The following is a 23,372-nucleotide window of genomic DNA, read 5'->3' as shown; positions in this document are numbered from 1 at the left end:
GGTGGTCTCCCTTCTCAGAGAAATGTTTCTTTTTAAGGGTGTAACCCAGAACCTTCTTTAAAGGGTCTATAATATATTGTGAAAGTAATCACTGTTAGAAGGTTGTGTAAAAATAACTTAATTTCTTTACTTAAAGGGATATTCCACTTTCAAAAAAACTTTTTGAAAGTGGAATGGAGTTTGAAGTTATAATGGGTTTGTATAGGAAGAAATAAAGAATAAAGAAAATGGGGGGAAATGAATATCAAATATCTAAATACTAAATGAAGAAATTTAAAAACTGTCCTGGGTGTTCCCAAAAGCCTAATTATCTATCTATAAATGCGAGAAGTCTCTGCGTGTGTGTCTGTCTGTCTGTCTGTGTGTGTGTCTGTAATCCGCGTATCTCGAGAACCGTTCGTCCCACCGGCTTCAGATTCGGCACGCGCGTTCCCCGCCGCGGCACGGAGTGCAGTGCCGGGTCTCGACCCGACCCGACGCGCGGTTTTCCCGAACCGGCGCGAAACGTTCGGAATCTCCTTATGCGGGGTTGATTGTTGACATCAGGCTGTTCCGGAGGAAATCGGCGAAAGCTCTGACTCATTGTGACATCACTTCATAAAAGGCTCTGACATCACGTACGCCACATGAGTCAACAAAAAATCTCTGTGATTGTGTATGTATGTATGTAATCCGCGTATCTCGAGAACCGTTCGTCCCACGGGCACGCGCGTTCTCCATATATGGGCATAAAATGAATGCCCCCATATATGAAAATGGATTGCAGACAGACAGATACAGATATCTCCATATATGGACATAAATGGACAGAGGCAAACAGATGGTCAAAGATCTCCATATATGGGCATAAAATGGACGCAGACAGACAGATACAGATATCTCCATATATGGGCATAAATGGACACAGGCAAACAGATGTTCAAAACGGGTCCTATGACAACAGGTATAATGAGGTTTGCATTAAAGGGGGAACCGGCACTGTGTCTGCAACACAGTTGGAGGCACAGACAGATACTCCATATATGGGCATAAAATGGACGCAGATAGACAGATATCTCCATATATGGGCATAAAATGGACCCAGAACTATAACTGCAGTGATATCCATATATGGACATAAAATGGACGCCGACAGACAGACAGACAGATACAGATATCTCCATATATGGGCATAAATGGACACAGGCAGACAGATGGTCAAAACGGGTCCTATGAAAACAGGTATAATGGGGTTTGCATTAAAGGGCGGGGCATTCATTCCCTATTTACATTGTTCCGAGTTGGCCAGGTCGCCGACTAGACGCTGCTTCTAGTATGATAAAATGACCAAAAGTTTTTTTTTTTTTTAAAGTGGAATATCCCTTTAAGTAAAAGAACCAACAACAATGTAGAAATACTCTGTTACAAGTAAATGTCAGGAATTTGTTGAAAGGTAGTTCAACATATACTTAAAGTACCAAAAGTAGAAAGTACTTCGGTCTATTATGCAATTTCATAATGCACAATTTATGCAATAAGTTTTCAAATGTGACTGGAGTGGGTAATGTATGTTTTGTAATAATAATCAAAATTAATAAATATTAACTAGAGTTTTTGTATAATTGTACTAAAAAGTACAATATTTCCCTCTGAGATATGTACGTTTAGAGTACTGGAAATTGGAAATACTCAAGTAAAATACCTCAAATACCTCAAAAGTGTACTAAAGTACAGGACTTGAGTAAATGTTTTTTGTTTTACACCTCTGTTTCTTTTTAACTCTCCTACTGCCAGATTATTTATTTATTTATTGGGTCTGGTGCCATCAAAAAGCTGCTTACCTTTGCGACGTTATAGTAGATAGACAGACATTTATTTATTTATTATTATTTTTTTTTTTTTGATGCAATAGTGCACTTTGGTCTGCCAGGCAGCATGCGAGAATGAATGTGCGAGAATGAATGTGAATTTGCCTGTTACGTGCATTCAGACCAGTCACTGGCCACAGAGCCTCACAGCCAGAGAAATCAACAAGGAAGTGAATTGGTCTCCGTTGATGTTAACGCATAATGGATTTTTTACACCATCACCGCGGAAAATGTGTTTACAGTACACGGCGGCACGACCCCTCATCAGCTTCAACAAGGTAAGCGAACGAACGAACGCGAACGAGCGCCGTATTGGCGCGGAGGTCTCTTGAGAATTGGGGCAAACAGGAACGTCCAAAGCAGTATAAGAGATAAGGGTAACCCAGAGCCTTCGTTAAAAGGTTAAAGCTGTATATTGTGAAAGTAATTGTTATAGAGTGTTTGTTCAGTAACAGGGGCCTCCCTGTCTCCCCAGCTCTAATAAATAGTAAATATAGAGTACCCATTCATCAGCTTCAACTTCATAGTTCCAGGTTGAATTTGACCTCATGTTCCGCAGGTCAAACGTTCACACGTCTCTCCCCTTCTCCGCTCCCTCCACTGGCTCCCAGGTTGCTGCCCGCAACGCACAAAACTATGATGCTGGCCTTCAAAGCAGCCAAAGGTCCGGTTCCTCCTTACCTTCAAAGCCTGATCGATCCCTACAACCCCACCCGTCCACAGCCACACAAACGTAACCCTCACTAAAAACCCTGGAAAAAAAAGAGCTTTGGCCGCTAAATTGTAATTGTAGATTGTCTATTTTCGGTGTTCGTCCAGAATAGGGACTATAGCCAATAGTGCACGCTCACTCGCTCATATACTGTAACACACTGCTAATTACATATAGGCTAGTACATTGTACTGTACACTCTCTCACACACACACACACACACACACACACACACACACACACACACACACACACACACACACACACACACACACACACACACACACACACACACACACACACACACACACACACACACACACTCAGACGGTTTTACATTCAACTAATTGCGCTACTCATCTCATTGGCTTGGTTTTGTTACAGCGTTGTCCTTTTATTTATGTTTGGATGTCAATGAGGGTGGACTCCCGCAGTGAGGATGCAGATTTTTACGTGTAATGAAAGATGCAGGGCAAATTGTGCAGCGGCGGCTTTCAAGCAAATTGCACCAGCAATCTGCATGAAATTAACGTCTGATGTTCTGTGGCAGCTCCAAATTATTACACAATCAGTGAATAGGAGGACTGCCTTCTAGTCACATATTTCAATGAAAGCAGGAGCTTAAAGGACAACTTTGTTTTTTTACAACATGGGTTCATATTTTAGATGGTCATTTTAGATAGTCATTAGAGAAAAGAAAAGATGAGTGTTAAAATGTTTTCGTTTTAGTGATTTTAGCGATTTTGATTTGCATGCATGCCCCCACCTGGGGGCATGCATGCAAGTGGCTAAATATATATTTTTAGCAAACAACAAACAAAACAAACAAAAACATGATAAGTTGAATTATGGAGATGTTTCTGCTCGACAGAAACAATATACAATACAATCCTATGCAATTAGCAAGCATAAAACATTTGGCCAACCATTTTTTTGACCAGACCAGCTCATGAATAAAAAGGAAAAGCTTAAGTAATGCCAGAACGTTCCACTGAAACAGTCTGGAGTGATGCAAGGTGCTGTAACTCCAACAGAAATATGTCCTGATAGAATTAGAAAAAAAAGACATGACAGGACAAAAACCAACTAACGAAAAGGCCACAGTGTTCCAGTGACAGACAGACACACTGCAGGGAGCCAATCAATATGTAAATTGTCTTCAACGCTGTTACATGCGTTGGAATGCGTAATCAACCCCACTTATCACATCCCTGCTATTTGTGTGTTCCTCCCTTAAAGGACAACCTTAGTTTTTACAACAAGGGTTCATATTTTAGATTGTAATTAGAGAAAAGAAAAGATGATTGTTAAAATGTTTTAATTAACTGCTTTCTATTGTTTTAGCGATTTTAGTATTTTGATTTCAGTGGGTGGGGGCATGGGTACAAGTGGCTAAATATGTATTTTTAGACACAATAAGCCGGCAATTTCTTTGTTACTATTTACACCTGCCCCCATAAGTCACATCTGCCCATGAAAGATTGTGGTGCATCTTGGGAATGGGCTTATTGTGTCTAAAAAGACATATTTAGCCACTTGCATGCATGCCCCCAGGTTGGGGGCATGCTTGCAAATCAAAATCTTTAAAATCACTAAAACGATAGAAAGAAGTAAATGAAAACATTTTAACACTCATCTCTTTTCTTTTCTCTAATGACTATCTAAAATATGAACCCTTGCTGTAAAAAACAAAGTTGTCCTTTAAATGCATAAAGCATGAAGAAGACAGATGCATTTTTTGATGATACACAAAGTGGACGTAAAATGACAAGTAAACGGCATTGCCAGACTGCCATAAGTGGCGTTTCCATAAAGCCTCTTAATGCGCATTAAGCCCTATTCGCTTAATTTCTTTTATGGAAACACTTCAAAATTCGAATAAACTTTCATTATCCACAAAAAATGTTATCCGCTTGGAGGTGGATTTTGAGGCTTTATCGAATAAACTAAATGCGCATTTGTGAATGGAAACGGGTCAGACACTAAATGTGAATACATTATGACGTTCTGGGTCCATATCGTCCTCCAACTTAACACTTTCCCTTGCTGCTTAACGTCCATTTTATAGCGTTAGTAGCCCACAAAACAAACCGGTTGTTTGTTACACACGGAGTGACACGGACTGTGTGTAAAATCCTACCGTTTTCACCTCCCGGAGTCAAGCCATCCGTGGCTAACCCTTCCTCATCACACAGTGTTGCGTGCCAAAAGTGTCCGATCTACAAGCTTACAGCAGCTCGCATCCGCGTCGCGCTGTGAGCTTGCAGATCAGCCACCTTCCAGAGGACGCTGAAACTTGCAGGATGAGTGTGCACTGTGCACTGCGCGAGTCACAGCAGTCGTGCAGTCTCGGTTCTGTCTAAAAGAATCAGCCCGATCAACTCATGCAACCGTCGCTAATTCGAATGACACCCGCAAATGGAAACATGCTAAATTCGCTTTTTCTTAATGCGAATTTCTGATAATTCGCTTCCTATTTTTGAATAAGCTTATGGAAACATGGCTACCGTTTTGCCATAACTGATGTAGATTACTGCCAAGCATGCAAGCACGTGCACACATATATATCAAAGGAGGCTTGAGCCCCTGCCCTTTTATCCGCCTGTAAAAAGTGCCCACTCAAGACCATGAATGTAGTTTTTACTGTGGTGAAAGAAACGTAAATGCCCTCTTCCCATGCCATACCTGAAGGAGACATTCAAGAGAATTGCCTTGTCCAAACTCTCCTGAACTTGAATGCAGCATATTATGTTGAAAGAATTGCCCTCTCTGGGTAGAAATCCCAGTATTAAGTCTTGATTATCCTTAGTTCATTGTGGTATCAAATACTGAAAATAGCCGACTGCTATTTTCGATATTTCCACCAAAAGGCCCTTTTAGAAATGTCAGCCCCTGCCTCTCTAACATTCTCTGCACGTCCCTGCTGCCACAGCTTTTTCTTATTGCGGCGCGTGTCCATTGTGCGTGCGGGGTCTCCCGTTCACGGCCGCCAAACGTCTCTTCTTTCACCGCGGAAAGGAAAAAATGCAACTGCAATGATCCTTGTGTAAGTTGTGGTCCATAGAAAACAGGCCCTTTTGACCAAACGAATAGCAACACAATTCAATGGACGGCAGATGTCACTGGATGTAGTATTTTGCAAGGCACTACGTTGCAGCACTACGTTGCAGCAAATCGATGACCTTATTAAAAAAAGACGATTTTAGGATTGAGCTGCACTTTATTGCTCCCAGACCTGCTGTAAAATGTTTACTGTTCACTGCGTTCGCTAAGCCCCAAAAAAAACTGAGCGGTATTACAGCTGTCAGGATGGAAGGGGGGAGGGGAAAGGTAGATGGGAGGAATTAAGGGTTATGGAGGGCAGGGAGATGAGACAGAGAGAGAGAGAGAGAGAGAGAGAGAGAGAGAGAGAGAGAGAGAGAGAGGGGAGGAGAGAGGATTTAGAAAAGGGAAGCTGGGGCGATCCCCAGAGAGGTCGGTATGGAGGAGAGAGAAGTTTTAAGAAGAAAATAAATGGTTAAAAGTAACTTAATACATTCACTCAAGTACTGTTTTTAAGCACAGGTTTGAGGTACATTTTCGAGGTACTTTACTTGTACTGATTTAGATGAATGTAATACATTATATTTTAGAAATACTTTTTCCTCTCGTAACATTTTGAACGCAGGCCTTTTCACTACTTCTACATTGCAGCATCGCTAAATGAGTACTTTTCCCCCCGCCAACTGAGAAAAGAGTAATCCTAGCTGAACATTGAGGGAAATAATGTGGGAGTCGCAGGCCGTGCACGAACAGAGACGCGCGCAGAGAACCGAGTGAAAGAGATATTAATTAGCTGCTATATTTAAGCCAAAGGATAAATGGCAGTGGCATCTGTTTATGCTTATCTACCTCCCTCATCGCCCATCCTTATCGCACTTCCTCCTCTGTTTTCTTATCACTCACCCTCATTTAGATTTCTAAGATTCGGCGCCGTTAACTAGGCCCCCGTACACGACGCGTCCCGCAAGGAATCTCCAGCTCAAAGGAGCTGTGTTCTTCCCCCAGATTGGATGTTCTTTTATGGAGAGCGTGAACTGAAGGGGGGAGAAGAATAATAAAGAGCGATTGGAAAATAAAAGTTTTTTTTTCTCGCAGACGAACGCCGATAAAAGGAGGCTGTGTATATGTGGAGAGTGCAGAGACAGTTGAAAGGAACGGGGAGATTGTGAGTGCAACAACCAGGGTTGGAGAGATCAGTCACTTTTATTGTGTTTGATTTATTTATCTGGTTTCATTGAAAATATAAGCATCGTCTCCCTGGTTCCAATAGATGTGGATGTGTGGGGCTCACTTGTTCATGAGAGAACACACTGTTCTGTCATTTAGTGCACTGTTTCTCAAAATAGTGATCCATGGCACAATTACAGATAGTCCATGTTTTCAAATGTTGTAAGGAGTAGTTCACCACTTTTCAACCTGTCTTCATATAATAGGTCCTCACTAATGTTCATGATAAAATATCAAAAAAAATTCTACTCGGTCCAAGTCTCCTAGGAGAGCTGTGGGAAGTTCAGAATCCATCGTCTTGTGACATCATCATTTTCCCCCCAAAAAATGTAATCAATATTTTTGAAAAAAATATTTAGATTTTTATTATCGCGAGAATAATGGCTTCCACTTTAAAATTGCAAATTTTCAGGAATAGAAAGCCTGCAGTTTTTATAAGCTGGATTGGCAATCGATGATGTCACAAGATGATGGGTTTCTGACCTGCCCACAGCCCTCCTCTGAGAAAAAATAAAAAATAAAAAAGCTATTTTTGAGTGAGGACCAATTATATGAACATAGGTTGAAAAGTGGTGGAGTGCCCCTTTAAACTTTAAAGTAATATATTGAGAAAACTGTTGAACTAATAGGCATAATGGGGAGAGGGGGGAAACAGAAGCTTGAAATATTGCTCGTTAAGGGCTTGTTAAAGGAGTAGTTCACCCCCACAATGACTTGTTTTCTATTGATCACTCACGCCAAGGAGACTTGAGTTCAATAATATTTTTGTATTTGTCGCAAAAGATTTATGGGGACCCAAATGCATTCGAAATCAATGGGGGCAAATTTACTCTAATTACATTTCTGTCTTAGGAATGTGACAAACACAAAAAAAAACATTATTGAACTCACGTCTCCTTGGCTTGAGTAATCAATAGGAAAAACTTCATTTTGGGGGTGAACTACTCCTTTAACATCCCCAGGTTGGCAGAGGGAAAGCAGAGCCACGGATTACAGCTTGAACAAGGGGGGAAATGGGTTACAAAATCGTAGGATAGAAAAAAAGGGTCTAGTTAATATAACCAGTAAGATGCCCTAAGGGCGAGAAGCGAAAGGGCGAGGTCGCGGATGCGTGCACATGAGTGCATGCACATGGGCTTATATGGGCCAGATATGGGTTTATTATTGATGCCATCAGGGATCTCCATATATGGGCATAAAAGGGACAAGGACAGAATTAATTTGCAAGTATGACTCATGTCACGCAACCACACTGGTTAGACTGACACAATATGTCCATATATGGGCATTCCCAGGTATGGGCTTAATATTGATGGGCATAAAAGGGATTCTATTAGTGTGGTTGCCCTATTAGTGTGGTTGCCCTAACAGTGCTAACATGGACAGGGACGTGCTGGCCATTGGAAAACTCCCGAACGGCCGGTTCATTCCCGGCCGGTCCAGGCCGGCCATTAGGAAAACATTACAAATAAAATGTCGACCGTCGTTCCATTTTGGGGGCTAGGCGGCCAACAAAGTAAACCGTCACTGTCGGTCAGAAACCTCGTATCTCCAAGTTTCAAATTGATACATTTTTCGCAAAGCAAAGCCCTGCTTCATCATACGGCCATTGCACAAAAGTAGTGAAAACAGCAGATCTACAAGCACACAACGCCTCACAGTGCGAGGCGTTGTGTGCTTGTAGATCGGCTGTTTTCACTAGTCATCATTTTTAAAATGATGAATACAAAACAAACGGTTTTGGACATACAAGGTTTCCACCCGACAACGACGAAATATAACTCATGTAGAGTAATTGGCCCACTGGCTTGTCACTTGTCATGATCTGAAATGACAAATCTTTGAGTAGCAACAGCGCTACAGAGAGAGATCTCTCTCTATAGCTCGCAATGAGGGCCTCTCCAACTCTTTTTCCCGGGCTGAATCAGGGGCCCAGCATGTCCCTGAACCTGGATATATGGATATCCAGGTGATGATAGTCAGCAGTCTTGACAGTCAACAATGTGATGTCAGAACAGGTCAGCTATAGAGTCAGACATTGAGGCGTTACGGACGGACTAGTCTCGCGTAGCCAAAGAACTATTCCACTATCTCCGAATGCTATAGAGTCTGGAACTACAGCTCCTGAACGGCGAGTAATGGAAACAAGCTAAACATGCTTATATCATTTTAATTTATATAAGGATAAATGTGCGTGATGTGAGACGGAAACGGAAGTGAGGAGGAGGCTTCACTTCCGCTTTAACCGGGTACATTCTTCTTACGTTATTCCAGACTGTAGGACGGGAGCATTTGCAGATCGCGTTAGGCAACAGTCTGGCCACGCGAGACTACGGACGGACTGACTGAGTCACTGACGGAGTGACGGTCGCAGCAAAGGAAACAGAATGCACAGACAGTGGTCGTACATTGAGGTGGGGCAGGGTGGTCGGTCCTCCAGGATTGGATTGTTTTTGAAATATGATTGCGGCGCACGGGCACAGCGCTATAGAAGAACAGGGTTGTGAACCTCTGATTTAGTGGGTGTGCTGTTAGTGCTGCAGCCTCTGGCAGGGGTGTCACACCAAATTCTGGGCCCTGGGTACAAGGATTTACTGCGGGACCCCCATTAATGTTCTTCATAGGGGGGAAGGGGTTTAACCTGCATTTAGACTGGAAACGCATTATTACGCATTATTTTGTGCTTTAGCTATTGAAAAATAGCAGATATACAAAAAATAAACAAAAAGATCTACAAGCTGCGAGCTTGTAGATCTGCTATTTTAGAGAAATTGTGAAAATGTGTGCAAGAAAACTGTTTCTATGTCAGTGGTGCTCAAATATTCACATGTGAAGGACCCGCAAAATGAAATGTACGGTATTTGGCCACGGACCACCCCAGATCTAAAAAAAAATTAGTTCCAGGGACCCCCCAGAAGCAACATTTGAGTTACAAATGTTCGCTTAAAAAATACATATATTCAAAGATTTGCACACGTTTTCACGATTTTTCAAAAAATCGCAGATCTACAAGCTCGCAGCTTGTAGATCTGAGCTTGTAGATCTGCTATTTTTCAATAGCTAAAGCATAAAATAATTAAGGCCCCTCAACCTTGGGCCCTAGTAACTCAGTCCCACTTTCCCCCCCCCTTGTGACGCCCCTGGCCTCTGGGCCTGATGCATGGACTTTTCAATTTGAAGGGATTGAAGGAAATATCAGCCAGTGCCCCCGATGTCACGGGGCGAAGGGCACGGTCTCCTCGGCACCCCGGCATATGTGGAAACCACGCCCGACTGAGCATATCATCCAACCTGGCTGCCCCCTGCACCACCGCCTCGGCGTACCCGCATCGGTGCACGCACACACACACGCACGTGCACACACACGCGCACGAGCCCACACGCACACGCACATACACACACAAAAGTATTGGCATCAAAATGTACTTAATGCACCAAACGTATAGGCTAGAATGTGTGAGAAGGGATATTTTGTATTCGGTGGGGAGCCAGTGAAGTGAATGGAGGAATGGGTGTAATATGATCGTATTTTCCTCATCAGGATAGCAGTGCTGTTTTGAATGTACTGCAGCACTTTGAATGTACTGGATCCTCTGAATCCTCTTGCTAGCGATCCCAGTGAGTAGTGCATTGCAGTAATCCAGCCTGGAGGAGAAAAGGGCACGGACGAGGCTCTCAGCGTCTGGCAGGGCGAGTGTGGAGCGGAGTTTGAGGTGGAAGGAGGAGGTCTTACACAGATGTTTAAAGTGAGCCTCAAGGTTAAGTCGTGGGTCCGTTTTCACACACAGGCTGGTGACTGTGGATGAGAGGGGAAGATTGTGACCTGAGAACGAGATGCTGGTTATGGGGCATGATTGGGGGGTGCCAATTAGGATGGCTTTCAGTTGAAGTTGAGGTTCATCCGACCACGCCTTTATCTCCTCCTGGCGGGAGTGGACGATGGAGACTTGAGTAAATATACCTAATAATGGAGTGAAAGGAAATAAAATGTCAGGCTGATAGTCAAGCTAGATTCCCATAGAAAGTAGGGGTCATTCACTGCTGCCGTTTCTTTTTTTTTATTATTATTTGTTCTCTCCTTTGTACATTATAGTGCTTTTTGTATGTGTTGATGACATGTATTATCCTATTGTGTTGATTTCTTATGGTTTGTTGATGAATTGAATCCAAATACTGTAGGACCACAATGGAAATGGAAAGATTTATGTTATCCTTTTAGCCTAAATGTCCTACTGTAGGCCTACCACGTGCTGTTTACATTTCTGACTAATAAAATATTCAATCAATCAATCAAGCTTTTTTTTTTTTTTTTATCCTATGAAGTTATACTGCACACCGAAAATAGCTGATCTACAAGCTCACATGCTGCATGGGGACAGTTGGCCCTGATAACTGTGGCACACTCACATACACGCACGCACACAAGCTGTTGTCTGGCTGACAGCCGTATAGAGCTTGCCACCTCTCCTCTCCTCTCTCTGCCTGCTATCGCTGCGTTTCTCCTCGTCGTCCATTTCGTCTCTGGGACGTGACCCATGTTTTTGTGTGGTGTCCGTATGCCTCCTCAAAATGGCCTCCTTCACTGTGCATTTGTTTTTTGGCTCTCGTTGTACATCTGTCAGATGCTCTGTAGAGCTGTTTTGTGTGGCATCACATGGCCTCTGTTGCGCACTCCCCGCGGGTTTTATCTTAAACTTATACGGTCCCAGGCTGGGAAATCATACCAAGGCGAGCCACCAGCCAAATGCTTTAGTTTATACGGGGTCGGTCAACTTTACTGGCCGCAATTCTGACGGTAACAACCAGTCTATGGACATGCAGTATAAACCCACCGTGTTCATTTAACTCTGAGAGTGTTTAGAGTGTGGACCCAAAGGGGGCCCGTATGGTCCATTATGGGTTTATGCTTTGGAGTAAAATTAACGCTGTGGATTTTACTGTGCAATGATAAAATGGTTGGTTAATGTGTACATGGTGTAAACTGTGGTCAATGTGGATGGAGGGAAAATAAGGCAGAGTGTCCCAAAGTTATTCATACCAAGGACCCCTATATATATACTGTATATATATATATGTATATATGTTACAGTCAGTTTGGGTAACTCAGTGAGATTGTGGTAAGAGCGCTCGTTTTGTCGTTCACAACACACCCCCAACACCACCTGAATCAATTCACTTTGATAGTCACTTATCAGCGCACCTGTGTAATTCTGCGTATTCACCATGAGATGGCGACAACAGCCATTCACTTGTGTAGTCGCTGACGTCACTCGTTTGCGACACCTCTTTCATTGTTTATCTTCTAGCCTAGCTCAGCTGTGTTTAGCCATTAGCTTACTATGCCTAATAGTCTAGTAGCCAAAATGTGAACCCGGACATTTTGAGTACCCTAAAGTTTTATGTTAGAAATGTTGAGTATGGGTCCCCAGCATGTAGAAACTGCCGGATGCTAACTTGTATATGTTGAGCAATTTGCATAGTTTGCATAATAAGCTTTAATTAGCATAATCACCTATATGGATAATATGTCAAAAACTGATAGGACGATTTGAACAATATTGGAGTCGTTTTGGGGGTTATTGAAGATGCTGAATCCATTTCTGACATTTTCTAAATTCAAAATGGCCACTTTAAACCGTAAATGGCCATATACCAACTTAAATTGGGATGATTTTGATACTTTTTTGTTGATTTTGATTATGAATTAAATGATAAATGTGGTTATTTATATGCTTATAATTATCCCTGCATTTCAAAAGCCAAATATAGACAATCCACACAAAATGATTAGAACATTGACTGCCACAATAGCCTAGCAAAAATAGTCACTTCATCATTTGGAAAATCAACAAAAAATTATCAAAATCATCCCAATTTAAGTTGGTATATGGCCATTTCCGGTTTAAAACAGCCATTTTGAATTTAGAAAATGTCAGAAATGGATTCAGCATCCTCAATAACCCCCAAAACCACTCCAATATTGTTCAAATCAGCCAATCAGTTTTTGACATATTATCCATTATTATAGGTGATTATGCTAATTAAATCTAATTATGCTAATTATGAAAATTGCTCAACATATACAAGTTAGCATCCGACAGTTTCTACATGCTGGGGACCCATACTCAACATTTCTAACATAAAACTTTAGGGTACTCTTAACTGTATTCCATTTATGCAATAAATGGTAAAATGTATGTTCTATACTTTTTGCTGTAACGTTTGAAAAAAATGTTTGAAAAAGCTTGACCAAAATGACGTTCCCAAAACAGGTTAGCCAGATAGAATAGCATGCTTGCCTCTGCAGCCCAACCCATGATACCATTGCTGTCAGAATAGACATAATCCTGTATTTATCTCCACACTGCGCGCTCGCTCCATCTGCCCGTGCAGACCGAGCGTGGTGGACCCAGAACCCCCGAGCAGACTTTCGCAAACAAAAACACATGTTCTCCTGAGTCTGCCATGTGTACTTCTCTGCTGTACAGAAACACACACACACACACACACACACACACACACACACACACACACACACACACACACACACACACACACACACACACACACACACACACACACACACACACACACACACACACACACACACACACACACACACACACACACACACAGGCGCGTCACAAGGGGGGGAAAGTGGGACTGAGTTACTAGGGCCCAAGGTGGAGGGGTGCCGAGCTGCGAGCTAGTAGATCTGCTATTTTTGAAAAGTTGTGAAAATGTGTGCAAATCTTTGAGTATTTTTTAAGCAAACATTTGTAACAAAAAATTTGCCTCTGGAACTAAATATTTTGAGATGAAGGTATGTGGCCAAATACATATCATTTTTTGGGTCCTTAACACTTTCTAAGCCGGCCGTACTTGCCCGTACTTGTCCGGACCACGCAATCAGCCGCTCGTACTTTCCCGTACTTTTATCGTAAAAATGAAATTAATTATAATTTAAAAAAAAAAACAGTCGCCGGTCGTGCTCTGTCTCTTTAAGAGAGCATCTCAAGGGGTAAAGCGTCAGAGACATGATGACGTCATCTGCAACGGAGAAACTGGGATCCACAGGCCGCCATTACGTGCCATTCTATTGTGTATGCAGCCAGTTGTCCAGCGCGTCTCCTCATCTTTTTCGATCAGACGGAAGACGAAATCAAGGCTTCCGAATGAGTGGATTACATGTGATTAGATCGCTGTGCGTGCAACGAGGACGTAATGTACTTTCGGGCGCTGTTTTTTCTCGCTCCATGCAAATGAACGGTGGAAAACAGCCTTCAGCAGCATCAAAGTAGGTTGGCCGACCAAAAAACGTTCTTCATGCACGTTTTGCTGGCTTGCACTGAGCGATCCGAGCGTGTTGTTATCATTTGGTGCATTGCTTTTTTAAAACATGTTTATAAATAAATAGAAGATTGCACGGCAGTACCTCTGTACCCCTGTTTTTAAGGGGCCCCCTTTGGCTGGCAAAAAGGTTTGAGCACCACTGACATAGAAACAAGACGTTTCACAATTTTCAAGATTTTTCAAAAATAGCAGCTCTGCAAGCTTGCAGCACGGCACTTGGTGCTGCGCTGTGAGCTTGTATATCTGCTATTTTTCAATAGTTAAAGCACAACATAATGCGTAATAATGTGTTCCCAGTTCTCCCTATGAAGAACATTCATGGGGGGCCCGCAGTGAATCCTTGTACCCAGGGCCCAGCATTTGGTGCGACACCCCTGCACAAACACTCAACCATTCCTCCTCTGTCCTTGTCATGCACTCAGGAACGACACTGGCCTTTGACGGTGGGCAGATAGAGCCCGTCTCTACCCAGCAGCTCCATTATAGCCTTCCTCCTCGCATTGCTACTCACCACTGTCAATTTTGAAGGCACTTTCTTGTTCCCTCTCGTGTCCCTCACCTTTAATTACCTCTCCTCTCCTCTATCTTTCTGAGGGGACTAAAAAAAACAAAAGAAACTGAAGGTCTCCGCCTACTCCCCCCCCGCCCTGTCCATTTCCACTGCGGAAGATCAAACAGAATGGCATTTGGGTGAAAATACCACAGCGTCTTCGGTGTCAGAGGCCTCTCTCAGCTAGAGAGACCTCATCAAAACTGTCGCCGTTCTGTCCCTGTTCCATTAACGGCCGGGCAACACTGTGCTCACAAAGGTTTACTTCTAATTAGTGCTGTACTGTGTGCAGGGACATGCTGGGCCCCTGATTCAGCCCGGGAAAATTGTTGGAGAGGCCCTCATTCTTTAGTTATATTTTGTCGTTGTCGGGTGGAAACCCTGTATGTCCAAAACCGTTTGTTTTGTATTTATCATTTTAAAAATGATTTAAACTAGTGAAAACATCCGATCTACAAGCACACAGCGCCTCGCACTGCGAAGCGTTGTGTGCTTGTGCTGTTTTCACTACTTTTGTGCAACGGCCTTGTAAAAATGTATAAATTTGAAACTTGGAGATACAAGGTTTCTGCCCGACAGTGACGATTTACTTTGTTGGCCGCCCAGCCCCCAAAATGGAACGAAGGCCGACATTTTATTTTAATTTTTTTCCTAATGGCCGGCCTGGACCGGCCGGGAATGAACCGGCCGTTCGGGAGTTGTCCCGCTTTTCCCAATGGCCAGCACGTCCCTGACTGTGTGTGTGTGTGTATTGCATTATGACAGGGCTGAAAATAAAAATGTTTTACTTAGTAGCACCGGTGCTCCCAACTTTCCAAATAAAAAAAACCCCACCAAAATGTGAAGAGCATCAACGATATACAGTATTTAATAGATCTTTTCTTTTATTGATAAAAACGAAAATGACGATATAGCACTGCAGTTTAAAAGTAACATCAGTGGTGTAAAGTAACCAAGTACATTTACTTAAGTACTGTACTTAAGTACAATTTTGAGGTATTTGTACTTTACTTGAGTATATCCAATTTCCAATACTTTCACTTTCACTACTCCACTACTGTACATCTCGGATCCAAATGTTGTACTTTTACTCCACTACAATTATTTGAAAACTTTAGACCGACCTTTAAGTAAAGCGATGCGAAGTTTACTAAACAGAGTGTACTCCGAGAAAGCACTGAGGAAAAGGAGCAGGTCGCAGCTGAACAAATTACTTGCACTCCGTCTCCGACTCGCACAGATGCTCACAATTATATTTCAAGGTCACACAGATTACATTTCGGGGGCATATTATGCAACCAAAACAGTCACATATTCCAGCCCTGTGTGTGTGTGTGTGTGTGTGTGTGTGTGTGTGTGTGTGTGTGTGTGTGTGTGCGTGTGCGTGTGCGTGTGTAAGAGTTTGTATTGTGAAGTGTGTGTGTGTGTGTGTGTGTGTGTGTGTGTGTGTGTGTGTGTGTGTGTGTGTGTGTGTGTGTGTGTGTGTGTGTGTGTGTGTGTACAGTCCGGTGTTAAATCTTTTAAGCTTCTTCTCCCTACACCAGGGGTCTTCAACATTTTCAGGCCAAGGACCCCTTAGTTGAGAGAGAGATGAAGCAGGGACCCCCACAAACCATGGATACCATATAGTTTCATTGTGTGACAGCAGTGGCGTCAGTTCAGAAAAAGCTAAGGTATGGCAACATGACTGGTGTCTTGCACGCGCGCGAACCAGTCATGTTGCCATACCTTAGCAACAGGCATGATACATTTATTTTAAGATGTACATTCTATTTTTTTCTACAGTTTCTTGGGCTGGATATGGCAGCCTGGAACGGTTGTTCAAGTGCAGCTAAACTTGGCATGTTAGTAAACGCGCCACAATTAACAATAATGAATTGCACCTGTGCAGCTTATTATTTTTTTTATTTATTTTTCTTCTCATTTTTACTTTGATCATTATTATCTTTTGATGATGTGTAACAGATGTAGAATGGTCTGGGATGGTGCATGTGAGAGCCCTTATATGTTTTGTCAATGTATTGTGATTGTTATGTGATTGTATCACGTCATTGTTTGTGTGTTGAGCCTGAGGACACTCTGGAAGACGAGATGCTGCATCTCAAGTGTTTAATCCTCCAATAAATCTTCAAATAAAAAAAAGCTGACCTGCGGAACCTGGGAATATACCATTTTGTCAAGATGGGGAGAATAAAAGTGTGGAGAATATAATTATAATACCTTGTTAAAGTGACCATTTTGTTAAATTTTGCATTTGTAGTTATTTTACTGTAATTTAACAACATAATAACCAGCACAGATAGACAAAGAGACCTTCATGGATTTATATTTAAAAGTAACTTTTATTTTCCCCCCTGGACCCAGGGTATGGCAGCTGCATACCCCTGCCATACCCAATTGACGCCCCTGTGTGACAGCACAATCATCAGTGTATTTTGGATTCATGTCAATTTGTGTTTTCAGATATTTAAGCACTTGAACCGTCAATACTTAATAAACTTGACCTTTCACTCTGTACTTGGTCTGCTCTTTTTCCCCTCTACACGAAACCTCTTTGCCAAAGATAGCCGATCTACAAGCTCAGAACGCCTCGCAGCGTGAGGCGTTGTGAGCTTGTAGATCGGCTATTTTTAGCTAAAGGTCTCCGAATATAGACACTAGGGTTCAAGTGGTTAATGTAAAAAAAAAAAGGAGAATAAAAAGGTTTCTATCACACACAGATTTGGAGGACGTCCCTGTAGTAACTCTGAGGACTCCCTGTTGAAGACCCCTGACCTACACTATTGACCCTTGATTCCTCATGGTTGCTAAAATAAATGGAACATCTGTCTGCAAACAGAGGCTGTGTTTGTTCATCAGTGTGTGTGCGTGCGTGTGTGTGTGTGTGTGTGTGTGTGTGTGTGTGTGTGTGTGTGTGTGTGTGTGTGTGTGTGTGTGTGTGTGTGTGTGTGTGTGTGCGTGCGTGCGTGCGTGCGTGCGTGCGTGCGTGCGTGCGTGCGTGTGCGTGTGCGTTTTGGGGAAAGTTTCGTTTCTTTGTTTGTTGTACTGTATAGTTCTCTCTCGTCTCTCATTTCTCATTTTAATGTGCACGGCGTTCATAACCACTTAAACCCTATATACTATGTCGACCGGAGTCCCCCAGGGGTCGGTGAAGAGCTGCGTTCAAGTCGCTGTTGTGCTGTATGTCTGCCACTAACTTGTGGATGTATTCTGTCTCGCAAAACCCTCTGGCGAGGATGGGGTCATTCGTTGAATTAAATCGTCGATATAATCAATGTGGTCTGCCATGTCAATAGTTAGGGGTAGTAGAGATGGGTGACTCCTAGGACTTAGTGCTGCCAAAAAGCTTGTGTAAATATTTAGTTGTTACTTTCTAGATACGTTTTAACTAATTTGTGTGGTGCAACAGTTGACATTAGTAATGCGTGTCTTGATTTACCGTAGAAGCCATTTGCGCTATAACTGGGCTAAGTTCAGCGTAAGTGTGAGGTGGTGGCGGTGCAACTGGCTCCAGGTTATTTGTGAGTCACACATTCTGTGAGCGGGACATGGCGGTCCCTTTCCAACTCGTTCAAGTCACTCTGCAACTTATTCCGCAAACTTTCACTTTGATGTTGCCAATGCTGAGGCCTCCCTCTTTGGTTCCACTACAAAAGCTGTCAACTTGATCTACAGTTGATTTTGTCAACACAAATGTATTGATTTTACACTTGCATGCTGAGAATAGCAGATCTACAAGCTCACATGTAGATCTGCTATTTTCAGAGCACCTTTTTGCGTATTTTGATGTATCATTGCACATGGTTATTGCTTGTTAATGGCATTAGTACTACAGACAGCTGTAATGTAAAAAAAAATGCATTATTTTGACATTGAGCTTAAACTATCTGAAGGTTTATTCAAAAAGTAATAGGTTCTGTGTTTCATCGAGAAAGGTTTGTTTTTTACGGATTTCCAAATAGAGTGCTGGGGAGAAAATTCCGAAGGCACTGTCTCGATGACACTCTTTGGAGCAGATTTGAAGGTTGACTTTGAGCTGCTGATTTGAATTCACTCTCTCTTCTTTTTGCGATAGCAAACCTCTCACCACAAAAGCCCACATTGTGTCACGCTGACTCCTAACAGAATTCTTATTTGACGCTTGGAGAACAATGTATTTCATGTCAGCGATAATAAAATACACACACAAATGTCACCTTTTTTGATGAATATAAACAAGGACATAGAATGGGATTTCTGCATGTACTGTAGTGGGTGTGGTATTACTCTGTTGTCATTGCAATGACAACAGAGTGAATGTTTTGCTCACGACGGCATCGCGGATGCGCCACGCTGTAAGTTTTTAGGCTGACTTTTGGCGCAATGAAGTATGTGCTAGTTATACTTTATTTTTATCCCACGATTTTGCAACCCATTTTCACCCAGTGCCAATTGCCTATTAGCTCAGTGGCTTAGTGACATTACCGTTACGGAGCGGATAAAAGTGCCACATTTTGCAAGGGCCTTCTTTATGACCTACTGAAGGATTTCAGATGGGTAAACAAACATACATATTCAAAATACACCTATAGTGCACAAAAGTTATCTTGGTCAAAAACTGCAAAAAACGCCTATACTAAAAGAGGGTTAATTCTTGCCATATGTCCTCCTGCTGCTAGTTTTTACATCATACTTGCACAGGGTGTCTACAGGTAGTGTCTTGACATCCCTGAACAGCTAGAATGCCAATATTTGATTCCATTATGAATCATTTGGCTTTTAAATAAGGCCTCATTATAGGCGGAAATAGCAAAAAAATAGATGATGGATTTTGGATGATGATTCAAGACACAGCACATGAAGTATTGTCCATCAAACCTTTAATACAATCATACTGTTCAAACTCTACTGATTGAGGCCTAAACTAAAATAAATGAAAGGTGGGGCGCGCGAACAGCCTGACATCAGGGTTGAGGACCAAGGGCCTGGATGACTCTCCTTACTCCACTAAGAAGTAGTCTGCAAGGGAGATAGGCAAGAAAGAGTGTGTTGTCACAATTTAAACAAATGGACATGTATATGTATGTGAAAACTTGGTGTATTGGTGTACCTTACTGTATCTGCATGGTGTCTATTTGCAGCAGTTGCATTCACACAGTCCAGAATAGTTGTTGCTGCAACAGCATTTACAACTGGAACAGTCCCCTTTACACACACATTTTATCAGCTCTCTGCAGGCAATGGAGACCTCAGGAATGCTTATTCACACTGGCACCCATGACCCTGATGCATCCTTGGTCCAGCCAAAGTCCTTTGGAGAAGGAATCGCTTGCTGTGTGTCTGTGCTGGTTGCCCAGATTCCTGTCTGAAACACAGCCCGTTTTACCTGCTGGAGAAGTGCATCCTGCGTGGGAGGATCTCTCCATCGGCCGACTCTCTTGACAGAAGAGTTCCTTCCTTGTTTGATTGATGGAATTCAAAGGACTGGCTTTATTGTACATGATCACAGTCAGTCTTTCAAGCGTCTGGAAATGCTCAGGGTCAACATTTAGTTCCTGGAATGGATGCTTTGCCAGTTACACAAATGCTTCTGTAGCAGCAGCATCAACAAGCCAGCAAGGATCACGATGACATCAGTGTCCACAGTTCGCACAAGATCCGTCTTTGCTCCATGCTTCAGTGCATTTTGTAGATGAACAACAATCCTTGTGTCTGCCTCCTCATGGTTGCAATATTCCATCATGCTACTGGAACCGAAAGCTTGTCTTGACACCGCTTGGCCTGATGTAACAGCTTTGGTTGGTGGCCAGCTGAACTCTTTGATCTTAGATGTTAAATGATTTGGTGGTGCTTCAACCCTTGACTGACATCTGGGTGGCTTTTGGCATGGGAAAAAGATTCCGGTTTTATCACATAAACCACATCTGCAAAAGCCTGGAGCAACCCAAATCTCAAGGTCTGCTTATGTTCCATGCATTTTCAGGCTGTGACACAACATCTGCATTCAATGGAAAAGACAAGAAGTCAGCTTGGAAGGCCTTGAAGGCCTATGATCTTGTGACGGATCTTGTGCAAACTGTGGACACTGATGTCATCGTGATCCTTGCTGGCTTGTTGATGATGCTGCTACAGAAGCATTTGTGTACCTGGCAAAGCATCCATTCCAGGAACTAAATGTTGACCCTGAGCATTTCCAGACGCTTGAAAGACTGACTGTGATCATGTACAATAAAGCCAGTCCTTTGAATTCCATCAATCAAACAAGGAAGGAACTCTTCTGTCAAGAGAGTCGGCCGATGGAGAGATCCTCCCACGCAGGATGCACTTCTCCAGCATGTAAAACGGGCTGTGTTTCAGACAGGAAACTGGGCAACCAGCACAGACACACAGCAAGCGATTCCTTCTCCAAATTAAAAGGACTTTGGCTGGACAAAGGATGCATCAGGGTCATGGGTGCCATTGTGGATAAGCATTCCTGAGGTCTCCATTGCCTGCAGATAGCTGATAAAATGTGTGTGTAAAGGGGACTGTTCCAGTTGTAAATGCAGCAACGCAAATCTCGACTGTTCTGTACTTTGCAAATGGAACTGCTGCAAATAGACACCAGGTACAGTAAGGTACACCAATACACCAAGTTTTCACATAAATATACATGTCCATTTGTTTAAATTGTGACAACACACTCTTTCTTGCCTGTCTCCCTTGCAGATTACTTCTTAAGCCGGTTTTCCATACCAGTTTTTAGCCCGACACTACACTAGACGAGACGACACCGCACCGCATTTTCATATGTAGGTTTTCCACTAGCAGTATTTTATAAACAGATATATAAAACAAACATGCTTTGCTTTTATATTTGATTTGCAGCCGTGACTGCAAACTAAAATCTGTCTCAAGTTGTTGTGTTGAAAGACACAGCTCAGCCGTGAGACAGATTCTCCGACCAATCAGTATCAGCAGCGTGTATACGTCATGATTTGGCCTCACTTGGCCCAGCCCGGACCCACTCTAGAGTGGAGCCGTTTAGTACCCCATTGTGTACCCCTTTCACACCACTATACCCAGTTCCTTGTAGTGGGAAACCTGACACAAGTGTGTGGTGTGGGGTGGAGTGGAGTGGGGCCATGCATATGGAAAACCGGCTTTAGTGGAGTAAGAGTCATCCAGGCCCTTGGTCCTCAACCATGATGTCAGGCTGTTCGCACGCCCCAGCTGACCTATCCTGATCCTTCTCCCTTTTCATGTATTTTAGTTTAGGCCTCAATCAGTAGAGTTTGAACAGTATGATTGTATTAAAGGTTTGATGGATAATACTTCATGTGCTGTGTCTTATCATCATCCAAAATCCATCATCTATTTTTTAGCTATTTCCGCCTATAATGAGGCCTTATTTAAAAGCCAAATTATTATGACCTTTTATTGAAGGATAAACCCCTTGAGATGTAGCATCTCATTTTAGAGAGGGTCCATATTGAGCAAACACAGAACAATACATTACATGACATTACATTACATACAGTAACACAGTAACACAATACATCCATGCATACACACAAGACAGGGTCTCTCCCAGAGGTTAGCCGCTCCCACCCCACCAATTCAACCCGTAAATAGTGAAATTAATATGTATTCCACATCAGCAAAAGAAAACTAGGGCAAAAGCAGAAAACAAAACAAAATTAGAAACATGAGCATGGTGTTTGAAGGTGAGTGAAAAGAGATTCTTTGAACAGGTTAAGGGAGGAAATTGATCTTAGAGAGCTTGGTAGGTCATTCCAATCGGCCGGGGCTTTGAATTTAAATGCGCGTCGGCCACATACCAGGGTGGTGTTGCTGGGTACCTTAAAGTATGGGTGGACTGTATGCCTTAAGTTGTATGGGGCTGTGTATGGGTCTAAATATTGTTTCAAATAAGGAGGATAGTTAGAGAAAATACATTTAAAGATGAACTGCATCCAGTGAAAATGTCTACGAGATTTAGGACTTAACCAGTTAAGGGACTCGTACATTGAGCAATGATGCGTTCTGTAAGGCATCTCAGGATAAATCTACATAGATTGTGATATGTTACATTAAGAGGGTAAAGGATTGTATCTGTGGTATTTTGATATACTATATCTCCGTAGTCTAATATAGGTAAAATCAGCTGTGATATAATTCTTGTTCTAGTCTGAAGGGTGAAGCAGTGAATAGAGCGGTATAATATTTTCAGGCTGTAATTTATTTTCTGAATAGTCGAATTAATATGATTCTTAAAGGAGAGCTGAGGATCAAGCCAGAGGCCCAGGTATTTGAATTCCTCAACCATCTCAAGTGGTGTCCCATCTGAGAATTTGAAAGATAGGGAAAGGGAGTCAGGTCTTAGGGAGAAAAGCATACTGACTGACTTTTTTCTGTTCAGCAGCAGTCTGTTGAAATAGAACCATTCTTGAACAGAATTGAAGTCTGCCTGTAGTGTCTGCTGAATTTGTGCGATATTTGGGTTTGAGCAGTAGATGACTGTGTCATCAGCATATAATTGAATGTGACTGTTAGAGCAAATTGTAGGCAAGTCATAAATGATTCATAATGGAATCAAATATTGGCATTCTAGCTGTTCATTGATGTCAAGACATTACCTGTAGACACCCTGTGCAAGTATGATGTAAAAACTAGCAGCAGG

This window comes from Nannobrachium achirus (genome assembly GCF_963921795.1).
Source record: "Nannobrachium achirus genome assembly, chromosome: 23".
Lineage (NCBI taxonomy): Eukaryota > Metazoa > Chordata > Actinopteri > Myctophiformes > Myctophidae > Nannobrachium > Nannobrachium achirus.
The sequence above is the reverse complement of the archived record's forward strand: the minus strand, read 5'-3'. Positions refer to the sequence as shown.